The 18,268-nt window shown below is 40.8% G+C and overlaps 1 long non-coding RNA gene across 1 annotated transcript in view; it reads right to left on the bottom strand.

The window, feature by feature from the left end:
• Positions 1 to 18,268, bottom strand: part of LOC106993835 (uncharacterized) — a 112,151-nt gene that overhangs the window by 66,687 nt on the left and 27,196 nt on the right. Inside the window, exon 2 of the long non-coding RNA XR_013404944.1 lies at positions 13,746 to 13,928. This is a non-coding gene — a long non-coding RNA (uncharacterized LOC106993835). The remainder of the gene's footprint in view (positions 1 to 13,745; positions 13,929 to 18,268) is intronic.

Genomic DNA, 18,268 nt, shown 5'->3' on the forward strand with positions numbered 1-18,268 from the left:
TTGATATTATGAACAGTGCCGCAATAAATATACGTGCACATGTGTCTTTATAGTAGAATGATTTATAATCCTTTGGGTATATACCCAGTAATGGGATTGCTAGGTCAAATGGTATTTCTGGTTCTAGATCCTTGGAGAATCGCCACACTGTCTTCCACAATGGTTGAACTGATTTACACTCCCACCAACAGTGTAAAAGCATTCCTATTTCTCCACATCCTCTCCAGCATCTGTTGTTTCCCGACTTTTTAATAATTGCCATTCTAACTGGCATGAGATAGTATCTCATTGTGGTTTTGATTTGCATTTCTCTAATGACCAGTCATGATGAGCTTTTTGTCATATGTTTGTTGGCTGTATAAATGTCTTCTTTTGAGAAGTGTCTGTTTACATCCTTTGCCTACTTTTTGATGGGGCTGTTTGAGTTTTTTTGTAGATTCTGGATATTAGACCTTTGTCAGATGGATAGATTGCAAAAATTTTCTCCCATTCTGTAGGTTGCCTGTTCACTCTGATGATAGTTTCTTTTGTTATGCAGAAACTCTTTAGTTTAATTAGATCCCATTTGTCAATTTTGGCTTTTGTTGCCATTGCTTTTGGTGTTTTAGTCATGAAGTCCTTGCCCATGCCTATATCCTGAATGGTATTGCCTAGGTTTCTTCTAGGGTTTTTATGGTTTTAGGTCTTACATTTAAGTCTTTAATTCATCTTGAGTTAATTTTTGTATAAAATGTAAGGAAGGGATCCAGTTTCAGCTTTCTGCATATGGCTAGCCAGTTTTCCTAACACCATTTATTAAATAGGGAATCCTTTCACCATTGTTTGTTTTTCTCACGTTTGTCAAAGATCAGATGGTTGTAGATGTGTGGTGTTACTTCTGAGACCTCTATTCTCTTCCGTTGGTCTGTATATCTGTTTTGGTACCAGTATCATGTTGTTTTGGTTACTGTAGCCTTGTAGTATAATTTGAAGTCAGGTAGTGTGATGCCTCTAGCTTTGTTCTTTTTGCTTAGGATTGTCTTGGCTATGTGGGCTCTTTTTGGTTCCATATAAAATTTAAAGTAGTTTTTTCCAATTCTGTGAAGAAAGTCAATGGTAGCTTTATGGGGATTGCATTAAATCTATTAATTACTTTGGACAGTATGGCCATTTTCACAATATTGATTCTTCAATATTGTGATATTGGGGATAGCATTGAATCTATAAATTACTTTGGACAGTATGGCCATTTTCACAATATTGATTCCTCCTATCCATGAGCATGGAATGTTTTTCCATTTGTTTGTGTTCTCTCTTATTTTGTTGAGCAGTGGTTTGTAGTTCTCCTTGAAGAGGTCCTTCACATCCCTTGTAAGTTGGATTCCTAGGTATTTCATTCTCTTTGAAGCAATTGTGAATGGGAGTTCATTCATGATTTGGCTCTGTTTTTCTATTATTGGTGGATAGGAATGCTTGTGATTTTTGCACATTGATTTTGTATCCTGAGACTTTGCTGAAGTTGCTTATCAGCTTAAGGAAATTTTGGGCTGAGACGATGGGGTTTTCTAAATATACAATCATGTCATCTGCAAACAGGGACAATTTGACTTCCTCTTCTCCTAATCAAATACCCTTTATTTCTTTCTCTTGCCTGATTTCCCTGGCCAGAATTTCCAATACTATGTTGAATAGGAGTGGTGAGAGAGGGCATCCTTGTCCTGTGCCAGTTTTCAAAAGGAATGCTTCCAGTTTTCACCCATTTGGTATGATATTGGCTGTGGGTTTGTCATAAACAGCTCTTATTATTTTGAGATACGTTCCATCAATACCTAGTTTATTAAGAGTTTTTAGTATGAAGTGCTGTTGAATTTTGTCAAAGGCTTTTTCTGCATCTATTGAGATAATCATGTGGGTTTTGTCATTGGTTCTATTTATGCGATGGATTACATTTATTGATTTGCATATGTTGAACCAGCCTTGCATCCCAGGGATGAAACCAACTTGATCATGGTGGATAAGCTTTTTGATGTGCTGCTGGATTTGGTTTGCCAGTATTTTATTGAGGATTTTCACATCAATGTTCATCAGGGATATTGGCCTGAAATTTTCTTCTATTACAACACATGTTGTGAAGAATTTGTTCACATACTGCTTCATTTATGTATTTCTATGCACAAAGCACCCTGAAAATAGTAGCTCAAAACAACAAAACTGTGCATTGTGCCTCATGGTTCTGTAAGTTGACTGGAATCATCATGATGGTTTTTCTGACCCACATAGTGTCACTTGCAGTCATCTGGAGGCTGGCTGGGCTGGGACATTTAAGATGGGGCACACAGCACTTGCCAACCACGTCAGCTGGTAGCTTCACTGTGCTGCAGACTGGAGTAGCTCAGTTTTCCTCCAAAGGGCCCCTCCATGGTGCTTGGGCTTCTCCCCTCATTATATGGGAATTCAAAGAGACAACGTTCCCAGTGTGGAATAGCTTAGCCTTAGAAGTTACAGAGCGTCACTTCCACTGCATTCTATGGCTCAAAGCAAATCACAGGTACAGCACAGATTCAAAGGGAAGGGAAAGAGGCTCCACTTCTCAAAGTGGGGGAGGCAAGGAATTTACAGCCATTTTTTAACCATCAAAATACATGACACATAAACTGGAGAATGTAATCACCAAATGAAAAATAAAACAAACAAACAAAAACAGAAAAACTGAAAAGCCCAGCCACTTTCCATGAGGTGGGTTAGTTTTGTGCCACTGCAACACCAGGTGATGTGCATGAGAAATGCCACTGGCTCAAAGCAGTCTCCTGCTGAGGTGCTCCTGCCTGCTACCCAGCTGGCCCATGGTGAGCCCTGCAAATGCACAGAACTGGTCTCTCGAGTGTTGGATGTTCTTGATAGAAATATCCACTACAGAGTCTCAAACATAAGCAACCATTTGGGTTATAAGAATCCGAGTATGCATGTCAAAGAAAAGCCTTGAATATTGAGGAGTAGCTTGATAAAATAGAATATTTGGGAAGACAAAGATCACGTGATATTGCAAGAGCATTGCACCTGCAGGAATCCACACTGCACAACATCAGGGAAGTGGCTTTGAGAGCAACAATGAAATGAAATAGTGCGGTTATCAGCTGTCTGAAATATGGCCAAAAATCACTTGCAGTGGATTGAAGATGAAAACTATCACTGAATGCAGCAGAATTTTTATTTTAAACCAGTGAGAAAGCACCAAAATAGGCCAATGCCCATTCTGGTATGGAAATATTTCATTCCATAAATGACAGGCCTTTCCATCCACCCTTACATGGTTTGGCTGTGTCCCCACCCAAATCCCATCTTGAATTGTAGCTCCCATAATTCCCATGTGCTGTGTGAGGAACCCAGTGGGAGATAATTGAATCATGGGGGTGGTTCCTCCCATACTGTTCTCGTGGTAATGAATAAGTCTCAGGAGATCTGGTGGTTTTATAAGGGGAAACTCCTTTCACTTGGGTCTCATTCTGTCTTGCCTGCCACCATGTAAGACGTCCCTTGCTCTTCCACCATGATTGTGAGGCCTCTCCAGCCATGTGAAACTGTGAGTCCATTAAACCTCTTTCCTTTATAAATTACCAAGTCTTGGGTATGTTTTTATTAGCAGCATGAAAGCAGACTAATACACACCCCTTCTCCAAAACCACATCCACCCCACAAACTGCATGTGTTTGTCAAGGTAAATGGTATATATAGATATACATGGTGTATATATAGATATACATGGTGTATATATAGACACATACCATATTCAATATATGGTCATTTCTTCTGCAATGTGTCCCTAAAATCACTTGCTATGAAATTTTGCATAATAAAAATAACAGGGCTTGTGGGGAAATGAGGTGTGTATATATATATAATATATACACACACACATACACACACATATATACACATATATATATTTATTGACTAAGAATTTAAGGTGTCTCAAACTACAGCAGAATTTTAATAAAGTTTATTATTTATTTTGTAATGAATTAATGACAAAATTATACAGCAGGTCCTGGAATAACATCATTTTTTTTCAAAGTCATTTCGTTATAATGTTGAGGAGAAAAAAAATAAATGAATTCCTCCTGGTAGGGCCACCATCTGTGTGAAGTTTGCACATTCTCTCTAGGTCTGTGTAGGTTTTTTTCTGGGTACTCCTGTTTCCTCCCACATCCCAAAGGTGTGCCTGTTAGGGGAACTGGCATGTCTACACATCCCAGTGTGAGTGAGTGCAGGTGGTGTGCACGCGCCCTGCGATGGGAATGTGTCCTATTCAGGACTGGTTCCCGCCTTGTACCCTGAGCTTTGGAGATAGGCTCCGGCCACCCTCAACCCTGAACTGGAATAAGCAGGTAAACAATTCTCTTCCTTGTTTTTATTAATTTTTCTTAAATGTATTATAGCTCATATTTATTTTAATGTTTAATATTACAAGTGTTTGGGTCTTCATTTAGAAGTTTGGTGATGTTTTTGCAATCAGAAATATGCTGCAGGAACTTAACTCTTGTTGATATCAATTAGCCTATAGGAAAATTGGTTTTGCTCTATGTAATTTTGCTTACAGTTCCTGTTTCCAAGAGCCCATGAACGTCATGAAAAACTTACTGTGTGGGTGTTGAGTATTCTGTCACTAACCTCATTTCCCCACAAGCCCTGTTATTTTTATTATGCAAAATTCCATAGCAAGTGATTTTAGGAACACATTGCAGAAGAAATGACCAAATACTGAATTTCATGTTATTTTATTAAGAATTATTTTCCTTTTGCTTCTCTATATTACTGTTAGGTATATGAATAATGTATATGTTATATATGAACATATAGTCATACAAATGTGTATCACATATCTAGATCTGTTGTATTGTCCAGGAATTTCATAACCAGCTAGTAAAGGGGACCATAAAAGACACATTTTTAAAGGAGGAAACTGGAAATAGAGCTGAGGAACCTCCACTCGGTGATTCCTGAGGATACTGTACATGACCGCTAAGCCCCTGGGCTGGGATACAAGAGGTCCTGTATTAGTTATCTATGGCAGCCTAACAAATTCCCCTCACATTTAGCAGCTTAAAATAATAACTTTTTATCACCTCTCTTACTTCCTGTGGGTCAAGAATTCAGACAGGGTGTCTTGTCTCTGCCCCGTGGTGTCTGGAGTCTCCGCTGGGGCACTCAAAGCAGTAGCAGGGACCATCTGCAGGCACATAAACTGGAGAATCTAATCACCAAATGAAAAACAAAACAAACACACTGGTGGGTGTGGCAGTCCACACAGGCTTCTGGCTTTTGGCTGGAATACCCACATGTGGCCTCTCCTTGCAGACTGCACTTCCTCACAACAAGGTGGCTGGAAGCCGAGGAAAAGCACCCAAGAAAGCCAGTAGAAGCCATATTGCCTTTTATGGCCTAGCTTGGAAATCCCACAGCATCACTTTCCCTGTATTTTATTGGTCCGGGCAGTGACAGGGGTGTCCCCAGGGGTGAGGGTGAGACTGCCTCACATCTCAGTGGGGGTCAGCATTGCACCGTAGGAAGAGTCATGGGATGGAATATATACTGGTGTGACCATCTTTGCAAATACAACTCGCTCCAGCCCCCAGGCAAGGGCTTTGGGTAAAATAATGGCTAGAAAGATGAAAAAGATGATGTAGGTAAACTTAGAAAGAAACGAAACAAAACAACTCTGTAAGGGGATGCATGGAACGAAAGCAAGAGCAAAGCTTAACGCCCCTGGAATATCACAGTGAATCGAAATCTCCCAGGATCTGTGGTAAACACACATTGTTTATCTTGGAAGAGAAGAGTTTGAGGAATTTCTTTTAAAGTGACATTAGGTATATTGCCTGACATGTGGACTTTATGCAAAACTGAACTCTCACTTGGCAATTTAGCTTTGGTGTGTTTCAGAAATAAGCTCATTTGTTTTCATATCTTGTAGAAAGAATGGAAGAAAAGTCAGTTGGTTTAGTCAGTAACTCTTGCTCTGGACTCAGAGGCCTGGGGGAAAAGAGAGTGTGCATGTGCATATGTGTGTGTGTGTGTGAATGTGTGTGTGTGTGTGTGTGTGAATGTGTGTGTGTGTGTGTGCGTGCATGCAGAACAAAAGCAAATGCAATAAAATGAGAAGAGATGTGTTTCATTGTCCAGTTGCTTGCTTGTAATGCGAATAGCTTATGTTACTGGATGGACTCACGGGCCAGGAGCAGCTAAGCCAATTGCTTCCCATACCATGATGGGATGGCAAAACACTGGCCACTTCAGTCCATGCCACTGTGTGGCACCCTACTTTTCCTTGGGAACTGCAACTTGGTGGCTGGAGTTTCAGAGAAAACGTGAGGTATTCTAGCCACAAAAGTGAAACATGCTTCTGCCTGCAGTGCCCGGTGGAATAGTGTGGCTCAGGCAGGCCACCCAAGAGACCAACAGCCACACTGCTCATCCTACCCGAAGCCAGTAGGAAATGTTAGCCTTTGGAGCTCACTCAACACACAGGAGGCCTGTGATAAACCTTTGTGAATAGTGCACCAGGTTCCTAGCTGTCTTCCCTGAGCAGCAGAAACACAGGGCTGAAACAGTTCCAGCCAGCCTGGGCCCACGTCTGCCAACAAGCCTAGGTGTGTGACGCTCATAACAATTCTGCATTTTCTACACGGCACAGTTACCATCAGTGCCAGAGTATGCTAGAGAAGCCAAACAACTGCATTTGCAGATACTCTGAACTAACAAAACTTCATCCTCAAAACAGCTCGGTTCCTGTTTGCAATCATGAGTTTGCATAATCTGTTACCTGGAAGCAATATGAATTGCACAGCAGCTCTGGGAAATGAGCCGGGTAATTAAATCTTCAGGAGCCGAGGACAAGATGTGACATTTTACCTACAGGGCACCAAACAAAGTCAACATGTTTCATTTTTATTCTGCTCCCACTGTCCTTCTGGCCTTTTGTTTGAAACTATCTTATGAAAATACAGCATTTAAACAGCCAGAAAGCCCTCACAGACACCACAAGAGAAATGATAATGAATTGTTTGTGAACAGCCCCATGGCCAGATTAGTTTCTATAAGATATAGCTTTTTCTACTACTCCATCTTTGGCTTCCTCCATTTATTTTTAAGTTTCCCGGGGTCCCATTTTCTGTTTGTTAGGCAAAGGTTTTTGCTTCACAACTCTAATCGTGTGTAATGTCAAATAAATCCCAGGGGAGAGAACCACCGTGTTGCCATCATTGTGTATAAATTGCGGGCCAACCACGAAAGCCATTTGGAAGTCTTACTCTCATTTTTTCCTCTTTCTAGAAAACCACATCTGGTCAGGAGCCCAGTGTGTCCCACTTGGACAAGAATAGAAATCTCTCTTCTGGAATGTGGTAAACACAGATTTTGTTTCCAAGTTAACACATAATGTAGTTCTATCATTATGTTTACAGAGAATAAGTTCTCAATATCATATTAAATATAGATTCTGTGCCAAAAGAATAGGGATCAACCTGCCATCTCTATTTCCAGGAATTAGTCTTTTTTATTCCTCTAGTGGAAACCCTTGAGGAATTGGCTCATTTCCCCGCTAAAGCTGTGAAGAAAAGTTAAAGGTCAAATGGGAGAATAGAATGAAAGAGGAAGAAAACAGAGAAACTCAAAGAAACTTAGACTCTTGAACTCATTTTTTGCAAAATAATTGAAGGAGTCAGTCCCAAATCATCAGAGGGCTCTCCACCTATTTCTCAATGAACTGAGAAGCATGGAGGATTCAGGGTGGGGATGGGGAGGGGAAAACCTATGCTTTGATTCAGGGAGCAGGTGATGCTTCTAAGCTTCATTAGGAACTGAATAGTGGCAAGGTGCCCAGGGAGCATGCCTGGATTCTGGCTCCTTGCCCAACCCTCACCCTGCCCCAGGGTAAACTCAGAAAACCAAGTCAGATCATCATAATGACGTGCATGGCTGCTGGTACCTGAGACGGAAGCCATGATGTCATCTTGTCATAATTGACTTCAGGTTTGTCACCCTCAGCTCTTCTCTGGTTGAAGCCAATGGTTTCTTTCAGACCTGAGATATCCTGATGAAGCAGACCACACCTGCCCTCAGAGATGACCTCATGAGGAAGCTGAGTTGCATAATAAACATCTCTGCTGCTCAGCCACCTCCACTCTTGTTCAACAGACCTTGGCGATAGAACGGCACCCACACCAAAACAATCAGGAAGCTCTCTTATCAGCAATCTTTCTGTACCTATGAAATCAACATTCCAACCATGGCAGAACCTCCTGAGTGGACCAGAGCTTCAGAGTCAGGAAAAGCTGGAGCCTAATGATGTTTCCAATCAAACCACTCTGCAGGGGATTTTCCATTTAACATATTGTGATTGTGCAGTAACATTAGTCTTTGCCATTTAATTTATTAAATTTTAAAATCTTGTGATATCCTCAACAGTCTTTGTCTATCATTTATACATATAATATAAATTTTTATTACATATTACAAACAATTGATATATATGAAGAACTCTGGGTGTTTAAATGCCAATCACTGGTACACAGGTTTGAGGAATGTAGTAGTCAGGATTCAGTTTAGGAAACCAAAGTAATTCTAGGTACTTGATTGAAGAAGGTTTAATATTTGGAATTTAGTATTTTAAAAATTATTGAAGAGGCTGGACGCAGCCTCTTAGAAATTAGAAATAATTAGAAAGAGGTGGCTCACACCTGTAATCCCAGAGCTATGGGAGGCCGAGGCAGACGGGTCAACACAGTAAAACCCCATCTCTACTAAAAATACAAAAATTAGCTGGGCGTGGTGGTGCACACCTGTAGTCCCAGCTACTTGGGAGGCCGAGGCAGGAGAATTGCTTGAACCCAGGAGACAGAGGTTGCAGTGAGCCAAGATTATGCCACTGCACTCCAGCCTGGGTGACAGAGCAAGACTCCATCTCAAAAAAAAAAAAAAATATTGAAGAAGCAGGTTTTAGGCTGTGACTCTTGGAATGACCCTCAGAACAATAAGAATCAGTCAGTGGGGGAATTATTGCCACTGAGATCAACGCTGGAGCCGGGCAATCTAGGCTGAAACTCTAGGAACTAACACCCAAAACATCGAGATGTGACTGTTCCTGAGACTCAGGAAATCAAAGATAAACACTGGGAAAACTTAGAAGAAATCCATGACTCTCCTGAACCCACAGTGAAAAACAGAAGCTGTAGGGAGGCCCAGCTTCAGCCCTGCCTCACCAGTCTTGCTCCACATCAGGGGCCAGCAAACATGTGCTAGAAAGGGCCAGAGAGTCCAGATTTGTAGCTTTGTGGGCCATAGACTCTCTGTCACAACCACTCAACTCTGCCATTACAGTGTCGAAGCAGCCAAAGCAATAAGTAAATGAACGAGTATTCTGTGCACCTGTTTACAAAAACAGACTTGGTCCCTGGGCCATAGTTAGCCAATCTTCACTCTAGTGAGTCTAAATGGAACTACTTTACCTCCAGAATCCTAGCTACAAAGGAATCTTGAAAATGTATTTTTTAGTTTTCTAATTAAATGGACCTGAGACCATGAAGGAGTACCACATTCCTGTCTGATGAAACACATTGCTCCTGCTTCTTTCTATTTATTTGAATGTAGAGAGAGCATTAGCCAATACAAAAGGTGCATACCAGGAGACAAGGGCTGTGTTGATTTGCTCCACCAAAAAAGCTACCTCTTGAAGAATTGCTACAGCTATAGTCACATATTATTACATGTATGATAATTTATTGTCATTCTCCAAGAATCACCTGTCCTCTGCATGAAGAGGACACGAGAGTCACCTCCTCTGCATCTTGCAAGACTCTGATGGTGCACCATCTTTGAAATTCACCAGACATGTTTGTCGATTTTGGTTTTACAGGGAAAGGTAGTTCCAGGGGTTTCCATTAGACCATTTCTACCAGAAGGACCCTAACCTCACCCACCACATTGATAAGGAAATCTTTGTGGAGATTTGAGCAGTTGTTGAGTATTTCTATCTCAACTTTACATTCAGGAGCTAGAAAAATAACCACAAGATGGGCTTCCAGAGCCACTGGCCTACTGTGAAATAGACTTGGGCCAAAATTCCATTTCTCCCCTGACCATCTCACCTCCCACGTCAATCTCCAATCTGGTTTGGATTCATATCAGCCCAGAGCCTGTGCCTACGAATCCCTGAAAATCTGGGTTTCTCCCTTTCCGCTGTGCACGGCCACCCTAGTTAATGGCTTCACATAACTTCTTAGATGGTAGGAGGAAGATAGAGTATGCTCTTGTGGCAGTTTCTCTAGGGTCTGGGCTCAAGGGGAACCAACCACCTCTTCTCTCAGGGACTTTCCATAGTGTCTGCTCACTCAAGACTCAGGAGTGTTAACTCAAGTGCTTTTCAGCTTATAGATCAGATAGGTTGTCTGTTGATTTCATGGACACCATGACCCCACCCTGGAAACCTGTGGGCCCAACCATCCTGAGCACCACTTGGCCCTGCTGCTGGTCATGGTGGTCACTCTCATCTTGTCACTGACAGCAGAGTTAACTCTTCTGGAGTTAAGGCTTGTGAAGGAAAGTTAGAGGTCCAGGTCACCAACAGATGAATCTATCACTCAACTGACTATGACAGGAATATAAAGCTAGCTTTTACCTTTTTAATTTGTTAAATAAAAGAACTGTGATTGTATTTAACACAGACTTCACGCTTGATTTCTTCTCCTATTGACATATGACTGATATCTATGAAAAACTGTGTTTTTGTTGTATTTCGGTGCTTATGGCAAACTCAAAATTTGGAATTTAAGTTGTCACTATTTGGGGTTTTGCCTCTTTGCTGAGACACATGACAAAGTCAGGGGTAAACAGGCTTTATGAGGCATTTTCTGTCAATAGTCAGAACTAGAGTCCCTTGATGAATCACAAATCTATTTAGCTGAAGATTTATGTTATCTTATCATGGAACCGTTGTGATTTCCAACTCTGAGACAGACTGTAAGGCTCTGTGATTTGGAACGACTGATCTGCAGCAGACAGATTCCATAAGGCTCAACACTGAAGAAGCGTGAAGCAGGGGAGGCGAGACCTGGGCCCAGAACCAGGTCTAGGGGAGACCCACGTTCGGGCTTGAACCCCAATATGCCAGTGTCATTATTCCTCTGCAGAATGGGTTAGTACTGCCCAGGATGAGGATGGAGTTTGTCCCCACAGGAAGGAATGCAGCCAACAGGAATGGCTTTGTGCTCCAGCACAAATGAGTTCAGCAAAAAAGCACAGACTCTGGAACTAAACTAGTTTGAATTCCCACCTCCAACATTTCCCAGAGAAATTACTTACTTTGTCTCTAAAATGAGGATGAGGGAGTTCCTAACTTACAGGATTGCTTTGAGAATTAAGCAAGTTAACTCATGTGAAACGCTGCGAGCAGTGGCTGGCACATGGTGAGTTCAATGAATCAGCTACACCATCTATATGGGGCGACAGGGCAGGAATGGGGACCCAGAAGAGGAAAGCAGAGTAGCAGAGGGTAGACCTTACTCCCCTGAGCTATCCCTGCAGGGGTGTTTGGATGGGATTGCACCTGCTCTGCCAATCCTTCTGTCTTTAATAATTGAGCTTCTCTCCCACGGTAGGAAAACATTGAGCTCCGCCACCCACTCAGGTGATACGCTCCAGGCACAGGCGTTAAGGAGTTGCAGTTATCTTTCAGGTGGCCTCTAGGTGTCTCTCGGGCCTGAATATAGGAGAATAGCCCATTCCACTGACGTCTCTCTTCCCAGCCCTTCTTCTTTCTTTCCTTCTTCCCTTCCCCCCTTCTACTCTTGACATTTGTTAAACTAAACTGAATCCGAGCAGAAGTTGCATATCATCTTCTAGAAAGTCCAAAACACTCTAATTCAAGTTACACTCCCCAAAAGCATCCAAAAAGCTGCTGAAAGAAATGTGCATGGTCCCAGGCAGAGTGACCCATAGTGAGTTATCCCCTCATCTGTTGTCCTGGGATGTATTCAGGGTTCTCAGGGGCCACTCTCCTGCCACAGACAGTTTCTTCGAGCTCAGGCAACCCCAGCCTAGGCAGCCATATAATATAATGCCTTAGCGCAGCTCACTCAGGGATCCATGCTTATCAGGAACATGGGCTTGGTATGAAGAGACACAAACACTCTGGAATTGTACGCAGAATGGACCACCCAAGGCTTTGTTGGTATCAACACATTCTAGAGTATCACTCTGTTCATCCATGGAACCAAAAGCCTCCCATCAGGCAGAAGAGATGGTCAAGATGACGGGAGGGGACCATCAAAGGAGGAGGGACACAGAGAGAAGATAGACGGCACATGGCAATGGAGGACTGGCTTAGTCCACCCCTGCCTCATGAGAACAAGAAAAGATGATAATTGTTGTTGTTAGAAAATCATCTGCTTGAAGGCACTGGAGAACAAACAAGCCAATTAATAGTTACAGAACATGATCTGGGAGCAAAAGGAAGGACAGAGAGTGAACCTAGCACCTGTAGCCAATCTTCCCAGAGACACTTGCTGCTTCCAGAAGCAGTCCAGAGGCAAGGAGAGGGAGCAGGAGAGCTCCTGGAAGCCTTTCAGTGCAGCGGGCATAAGGTCTGGAGTTCAGGGCCCACAAAGGGCAGGGAAGGCTCCTAAACCACCCATTCTCAGTTGGGACCATGAAAGGCTACATCCTATGACCAAGGGTGATCCATTTGTTAATCAGCCCTGTGGGCACTGAATCCCAGTGTCAAATCACTTGTGAAATTGGATTATGGGGAACCTGAGTTGCTCAGATCCCAGTTGCCAACCAGGAGAAAATACAAATCTTGCCTGAAGGGAGATAACATCAGACTAGGCCTCAACCTGTTTCTGTTACTCTTAATAAACAATATTGCCATTCAGTCAGAAATGACCCCATATTCTCAAAACCAAAGCATGGGAATGTAAAGCAAGAAAGGCAATTTAAAAAATAGAAGCAATATCAAATCATCAAGTTGTACACCTTAAATCTATACAAATTTAAGAAAAGAAAGACAATAGAAGCAAACTCTGGTATTGCGCCCAAAATGGAGTTATCAGAACTGACTTTAAAACAACTTTGTAAAGCCTACATCAAAGAAAGAATACCAGAATGAGCTCTCATGTACAAATTATGCACCTTCACCAATTATGTATACACACACACACTTTTTTGGAGTATTTAAAAATAGATCACAGACATAGTATCATTTCCCTTCTAAGGACTTCAGTATATAATTTTAATGACCTAACCATTGTACCATTATCACACCTAAGAAAATAAACAAGAGTTTCTCAATAGCATTTAAAATCCAGTTTGAGTCACAGTCTATAAATTAACTACCTCAATATGTTTAAGCAGGTTATGAATAAGACTAAAAATTTCAACAGAAAACTGGAAACTTTTAAAGAAAAACAATGGACATTCTAAACCTGAAAAATAAAATTGTTGATATTAAAGCTTATAATGGGCTAAATAGATGAGATACAGGTAAGGAGAAAATATGTGAATAGGAATATAAATTAGAAGAAAATATTCTAAATAAAGCACAAAGAGACAAACAGATGTGAAACATAAGGGAAAGGGTGAAAAACAAGAGAACACAGTGTGCTGTTCAGAGGTAACAGCACAGACTGGAGCAGAAGCAACCTTAAGAGATACTGGGTGAAGATTTCCCCAAACTAATGAAAGATATTTCATTGAAGACAATTTATGCCCCTTACCAGATGCACTCAGACTCTCCTGACTCCAGGGACCTGCACCCCTTGTTTGTGGAGGTCTCCAGCTGCTTCTGCCCCAGCTGCCACCACATCACCTCCAGGGCCATTGGGGTCTCGGCCTTACTCCATGAGGTGAGCCCGGCTCCTCCTCATCCCATGGAGCTGTTTGATCACTGCTCAGCTAATCTGGAAAATAATAATGAAATGATAGTTAGAAAATTCCCATATATTTGGAAGGTAAGGGATAAATTTCTAAAGAACTCAAGGATCAATGAAGACAGTACAATGCAAATTAGAAATTATTTTGAACTTGATAACAAAAATGTAAACACTTGTGAGATGCAGCTAACACGTGCTTAGAGGGAAATTTTAAAACTTAAACAGATATATTAAAGAACATAAATAACTAAATATCAAGTGGCAAAGTATCCATCTAAAGAAATTAGAATGAAATTACCAAATTAATTTTTTTTAAAGACAAAGTTGGAGAAAGAGAATAAAAAGAAAGGATAGAAATTAACGTAATAGAAAATAGACATCTAATACAAAGGCTCAATAAAGCCAAAGTTCTTTCTTTGAAAGAAGCAACTGGTCAAACTCCTGCTAAGACTTATCAGTGTAGAAAAGAAGAGACAAATCCCAAGAATCAGAAATGGAGGGTGGGGGGGCACATCACTATAGGTCCTGGAGATAGGAACATGATAGTAAGATGATAATTACAATAGACCAATAAACTTAAATTTTTAAGAGAAAAGTAAACAAATTCCTAGGAAAATCCAACTCACTAAAGCTGACTCCAGAAGAAATAATAAACATGGATAATCCTGTAATATTGAAGAAATTAACACCATAAATTCAAACCTTCCCTTAGAGAAAACTCAGGACCCAAATGGCTGCATCAGCGAAAAACGAATGCCAATCTTACACAAACTCCTCCAGAGAACAGAAATCGACGAAGCCCCCAGGAACCTGGTTTCTGAAGCCTGCATGACCTTGACACCAAAACCAAACAATGTCATTGTAAAAAAAGGAAAAGAGCCGGCAAATTCCTCTCATATATAGAGATGCAAAAATACTTTTTACAGGGAAGGGAAGCAAGGTGGGGGGGATGAAGAAAAGTTGATTCATGTGTACAAGAATATCGTCAGAAGGAATAAGTTCTAGTATTCTATAGTACAGCAGAGAAATTACAGTTAACTATAATTTATTTTATGTTTCAAAATGGCTAGAAGAATTGTAATGTTCCCAACACAATGAAAATATAAAGTCTTGAGATGGTGGATACTGCAGTTACCCTGATTTGATCATTACACAATGGGTACAGGTATCAAAATATCATATGTACCCCCAGAATATGTACAGCCACGATATATCAACAAAAATACAAACAACATTTTTTTAAAATAAATAAGTGATGATTGAGAGAGACGGGGGACTTTCTGGAGCAAAGAGGCAGGGTCCTCCTCTTCACTGCGGAGGTTTGTCTGGAGGGCAGCTTTGGCTGGCGGGTTTGGAGCATTCACAGAGTGCCTTGTCCTCCCTCACCACCTCCTGCCCAGCAGCCTGTATCACATAGGCCTTGTTGCCATCTGTGGTCTGATTCCATCTGCTTTTATTTGTGGTTTGGGAGACACCTTATCACCTCATTTTGTTATAAATGCTATTCATAGATAATGAGTTTTTATTATTTCAATTGCTCTGTCTCGATTTGTTGAGGGATTCCAAACATTCACAATTATGCCACCACTGCTGCCTTCTTACTCAGGGTTTAACCCATGCCTTTAATATCAATGCTAGTCCATAGTATGTATGCTGCATTGTTTTTACAGCAGTTCCGTAGATATTCCATGGATAAATATTCAGATTGTGTTCTGTGTTTTTCTATTATAATAAATGCACAACAATATCTTTGGGCATATTTCTATTTTTTTAATTTTTGTAAAACATATTGCTAAAAGTGGGATTTCTACATCATAGAGTTAACAGATACTGTCAGATGACTTCCCCTAACATTTGGGGCAATGCACACTCCCATCTGTAAAATCAGAGAGTACAGTTTCTCTAAATCCTTTCCAATATTGGATCCTATAAATTTTCTCCAATTTGTTAAAATTTGATAGTAAATTTGGCATTTTGCTGTTTTAATTTTAATTGTCCTAATACTAATGAGGTCGAGAGTTTTAATTTTCTTTTACTTCTTGCATTTTCTCTTGCCTATTCATGTCCTTTGATATTTTTCAACTGGATCTTTATTTTTCCTTTTCTGAAGAAGTTCTTTGTATATGAGAGATATTAAACCTTTGTCCACATATAGTGCAAATGTTTTACCCTGTCATTTGCTATTTGACTCTTTCTGATGTTTTTTGCCATATAGAAATGATTAACTTCTATCGTGAAACCAGCCACTATCTGCCTATATGTCCTTTGAGGTTTGTTTGTTGCTTGAGATGGCCTTTTTCACCCCAATGTTAGGCAACATTCTTCTATATTTTCTTTTAATACTTGTGTGGGTTTGTTTTACACTTAGTTATTTGATATGCTTTGGATCTGTGTCCCCACCCAAATCTCATTTTCAATTGTAATACCCAATATTTGGAAGTGGGGCCTAGTGGGACGTAATTGGATCACAGGGATGGCTTCTCATGGTTGAGCACCATCCCCTTGGTGCTGTCTCATGATAGAGTTCTCATGACATCTGGTTGTTTGAAAGTGAGGGGAACCTCCCTGCTTTCTCTCTTGCTCCTGCTCCTGTCCTGTAAGACATGCCTATTCCTCCTTTGCCTTCCGCCATGATTGTAAGTTTCCTGAGGCCTCCCCAGCCATGCTTCTTGTGCAGTCTGCAGAACCGTGAGCCAATTAAATCTCTTTTCTTTATAAATTACCCAGTCTCGGGGTATTTCTTTAGAGTCGTGCAAAAATGAACTAATACATTATTTAAACTTGGATTTTTTGTGCGCGGAACAAGGTAGGAGTCTATCTTTGTTTCCTTTCAAGTGACTGAGAATTAATTCATTTCCACCTCCTCCTTACTAATGAAATCCCAAACTTGTTCAGGACAAAAACTCTCTACCGTATTCTTCAGAGAAAGATAATCCTAATCCAGAGATTACATTAGCTTGTCTAAGCTCATAGCTCTTTCCAGAGACTGGCTCACAAGTGAACCAGTTCTGGTGGAAAAGATGTGAGGAGTGTTGTGCTGGGGGATTTGGGGAAGGTTCTCTCATGCTCTTCTGAGTCCTCGTGAGACGCCATCATCTCTCTTCCTCGGGGAAGGGGCTCTGAGTGGGTATGAGGCCTGGGGGTGCTATGGCATCTGCCTGCCTATGCAGGAGGGGTTGGCACAGAAGAAGCACTGCTGACAGACTCTCTGGGAGTGGAGGCAGAGCCATCAGACAGCCCGTTCTGAAGGCCCGCATCTCCACGGTTCCATCCTCCTTAAAACTGCGGAATAGCCTTCCTGTCTAAGCGTGTCTCGTTACATTCATTTTCATTTACTTGATAGCTTTTATTGTTATTATAAATTGGCAGTTTTTCATTTAATTTCTATCTATTGATATTATCTTTAAAGATATTAATTTTACGTTTTATTTTGTGTGCAAAATATCTTTTGAATGCAACAGTTTTTAAAATCTGGCCTGTTGTATTTTCCAAGCCTGCAATCCTATTGCCTACAAATAAAGATAATTTTGATCTTTCTATTCTAACCTTGGTATGACTTACTTATTTTGTATTTTATTACATTAGCTAGACTCTCAAAAATAATGTTGTTTAATAATGGTGATGGGGGCATTGCAGTCATGTTCCACATTTCAGTTGTTTAATATTTCACAATGTGTAGTTTTTTAATGAACCACCTTCATTATCTCACAGTAGCTTCCTCTTAGTTCTATTTTATTTACAGCTTTTGTGATAAATAACTGAAAATTACTCAAATGTGATTTTTAAATCTGTTGATTTAATTATATGTTTCTTTACTGTATTCATATAATGAGTATGCTAAGCATGTTAAACCTCTTTTTCATTTCTGGAACAAGTCCTGCTTGGTCAAGCAAGATTCATTTTCTAATTTACTGCTGAATTTGATTCACTAATATTTTACAGTTTTTTGGTTTTGTGTCTATATTCCCAAATGGAATTGATTCATTGTTTTCCTTTTACTTTGTTCTTTTTAAAATCAGATTTTGTTCTATACAAAGTCAAAGCATAGTAAAAAAAAATAATAATAGGCCGGGCGCGGTGGCTCAAGCCTGTAATCTCAGCACTTTGGGAGGCCGAGACGGGCGGATCACGAGGTCAGGAGATCGAGACCATCCTGGCTAACACGGTGAAACCCCATCTCTACTAAAAATACAAAAAACTAGCCGGGCGAGGTGGTGGGCGCCTGTAGTCCCAGCTACTCCGGAGGCTGAGGCAGGAGAATGGCGTGAACCCGGGAGGCGGAGCTTGCAGTGAGCTGAGATCTGGCCACTGCACTCCAGCCCGGGCTACAGAGCAAGACTCCGTCTCAAAAAAAAAAAATAAAATAA

Source organism: Macaca mulatta, chromosome 15 (genome assembly GCF_049350105.2).
Source record: "Macaca mulatta isolate MMU2019108-1 chromosome 15, T2T-MMU8v2.0, whole genome shotgun sequence".
In the NCBI taxonomy this organism is placed as follows: Eukaryota; Metazoa; Chordata; class Mammalia; order Primates; family Cercopithecidae; genus Macaca; species Macaca mulatta.